We start from the raw sequence: 2,874 nt of genomic DNA, 5'->3' as shown, positions 1-2,874 counted from the left end.
AAATGCCTGTGTTCTTCAACTCTGAAATATCTTCAAAATATTGTATCACTTGATACAATTTATAATGGGTGTAAGTTGATGAGGTTACCATGAACATAAATCTGCACATAAAAGCTAAAAGGGGACTTTTTCTCTCTGTTAGCCATGCCTGTCTTTTGTGAGGCTACAGTTTGACGTGATGTCCAAAATAATAGCACCAGATAAGGTTTCACACTTCAAACTTCAGTTTCCTAAAGCTATCAGTGTTGTCTCAGCTCTCAGCACTAAACTGACATGACAGAGAATCATCTTTCTCTGGTGCATGCTGGGAATGTTTTAATTAAGTGTGTTGTATGCTGAGTGATTGGTGTACACAGGTGTTTATGCAGACAGACATGCTTCGCCTTACATAGTTGTAAGAGCTTAGCATGCCATGTGTGTCCACATTCACAAATGTGAACAAAAGATCTGCTTTTATAGTGGTGACATTTTTTTAATAAATTTTAAGCATCGTGGATTATCAAAGTGAGGAATTTTCAAAGAAATGCATGTTTTGATCTATTGAAATTGTTGCCCATTATATTATGAAGAAGTATAATGAATACTGTTCAAATTTAAATCTTTTGTAGATTTATTCAGTTAAAGCAGCACTATGTAGGATTTCAGTTTTTGTCAAACTATGACCCCTAGAGTCGCTGTGGAGTACTTGTACTGTCGTAAATAGCACTCACGCAGAGATGTCTCTGCACTCATGGCCTGATCCCCTCCCCCTGTATACCGGTACCTGTTCAGTAGGATGGAAGCTGTAACTAGTGGAAATAAGGTTTGGCCCCTTTAAGAGCTGCACCCTGCTGAACTGTCGGCAGTCTGTATTGTATGTGCCTCAAACACCATTGTATGTGCCTCGCGTTGGGTTACTTATTTCTGTACTTCTGTTAAAGGTGCCTTGTGTCAAAAAATCAATACTCCACATTCCATACCAGATGGGGGCAGTATACCTCTAGAAAGTTAGTTGGTCGACTCTAGAGTAACAAACGATAGTCTCTATGCTCCGCCCCTACCTTCACAACGACCCTAGAGAAAGGGGGTAATCAATCAGCCGGAAGTTGAAGCCTCGCGGGAGCCGCCATTGTAGCAGAACTTCACCTGCTGTTAGCATTCCATTGACTCCCATTCATTTTGGCGTCACTTTGACAGTGAATAACTTTACATCTGAGGCATCCAAAGACTTAATTTGTCCATTATATATTTCCAAAGAAACACAACAATGTATAGAAGGCTCCATTACCTTGTATCACGTTATGGACCTATATAAGCAATTTTTGAAAAAAATATGATTGCATCATAATGAATCGACTATGCAAAGCACTATTACCGTATGGAGAAGCTCACAGGCAATCAGGGGAACGTGGAGGCATAAAGTCGAGGGAGAAGCCCATAGAGAGTCATAAAGTTGATCCTGCTGCTAGCTCATGGACAGCTAATACTCACTCTCTCTGTCTCTGTGAGATTCGGAAGGGAATTATTCAGATTTGTTTGGACCAGCTACTAGAAGACTAGGTTGCTCACGTGACAGGCTTTGACAGGCAAAAAACATTGTACAACGTTTTGTCCGGGCTGAACGCAGCCCTGGTTCAAGTACGCCCACAAGCCATGAGAGTTAAAGGGCATATTGCAGGTTAGAGGACCCAACGAGTCAATGCTTAGAAAAACAATGTAGGTACTAGATTTTCTTTAAAATATACTTATAAATACGCTAGAAGTTTCTGGAGTCGTTTTTGTGAGAAAATTTTACTTTCGCGTCTGAAAATGGGCGTGGCAATTTTTTTCAATTACAAGTTGCCTCTATTTAGGGCATGACTAAATTACCTATATCACACTATTTTATGCCATTGGTACAGTATACAATGATCAATATTCTTGCTCGGCATCCCATGTTGAACCCCATCATATCGCCGGGATGATAATCATTAGATCTGAAGTGAACGCTACACACTACCGCGTTTTCCGAAGCCGATGCAGAAAAGAAATCGCGTCTCTTCACCTGCACAAACCGGACCAGGAACGAAAGATTGGCTATAGCACCGTCCCTTTTCTTCGATCTTGAAGTCCTGACAGGCTGGAGTTTTTGTAAAACCACAAACACAATAATTTACCATGAAGATGATAAATTAAAATACAAAAAGTACCGAAAGCACACTGACTGACGACCGCTCTCAGCATACTCTGCGTTGAGCCGAGGCTGAGGCTCCCTGATATGACTTCAAATGATGCGATGTTGAAAAAAAAAAAGCCGTTTTACTAGCAGTCCAAGAAAGGCTCACTTTCTCTACTAAATTAGTGCCCTCATGTTGTTTTAAAACATTTTAAATCCTGCATTAACTTTTCATATTGTATTTTCATACGAGGTTATCTATAAATTTCGATTTTATTTACCTGCAATATGCTCTTTAAACATGTATTGCAGTTTGGCTGGTGGTTATGTTGCCCGCATACCGCCTCCCATGGCCAAAACTGGTATAATGACACCTATCGGACCGGGACACCATCATCGCCCTTATTTCTTCTCATTCTTTTGATGTGTGTAGCTCATTTTTTGGATATTTTTACCTCTTTTCTTACACATGGCACATAAAGGGCTTCACAATATTTATTTAATTTGCTGGCCTGAGCTAGCACTATTGAAAAAAAAAATCTTTCTATAGCTGACATTGGAATATTTAGGTATAAAATACTTTTCCCTTCTTTGAAACTGGTTGAACAACTATAGATTTACAGTTTTTTTTTCTATTGCTAAACGACAGTGATCACAACTGGAGCTAAATGTGCAAAACTCTAACTACAGTCTGCACTACGAACAGTCACCTGAGCACAACTCTTAACACACGGCTCAAA

The sequence above is a fragment of the Pimephales promelas genome, chromosome 1 (genome assembly GCF_988280905.1).
Source record: "Pimephales promelas chromosome 1, fPimPro1.hap1.1, whole genome shotgun sequence".
In the NCBI taxonomy this organism is placed as follows: Eukaryota; Metazoa; Chordata; class Actinopteri; order Cypriniformes; family Leuciscidae; genus Pimephales; species Pimephales promelas.
Note: the sequence above shows the minus strand (reverse complement) of the source record.